Source organism: Penaeus monodon, chromosome 24, assembly GCF_015228065.2.
Source record: "Penaeus monodon isolate SGIC_2016 chromosome 24, NSTDA_Pmon_1, whole genome shotgun sequence".
Lineage (NCBI taxonomy): Eukaryota > Metazoa > Arthropoda > Malacostraca > Decapoda > Penaeidae > Penaeus > Penaeus monodon.
In genome coordinates, this window is record NC_051409.1 from 26,945,097 (window position 1) to 26,945,363 (window position 267).

Sequence of the window (267 nt, forward strand, 5' to 3'; positions counted from 1 at the left end):
TAATCAGGATGTTCGAACATTGAATTCATTTTGTTTTCACTTGCCTGTTTAAAATTGCATGTAGATCCACCCCTAGAGTGTCTTCATTCTCAGTTAAATTTAATGGCATATTTATCCTTGTGTCATCAACAAAATATATTACTTTATTTAATTTTTTTGACAAACATTTTAAGGGGGAGGGGGAGGTTTCCGTTATGAAATTCTGTGGAATTCTGATAACTAGGAAGAACGGAACTTTTATCTTGCTTTTCAATAAGGACGGTCGTA

The 267-nt window shown here is 33.3% G+C and overlaps 1 protein-coding gene across 1 annotated transcript in view; it reads left to right on the forward strand.

The window, feature by feature from the left end:
* The window catches only part of LOC119588700 (H(+)/Cl(-) exchange transporter 7-like), a 25,784-nt gene that overhangs the window by 4,463 nt on the left and 21,054 nt on the right, over positions 1 to 267 (forward strand).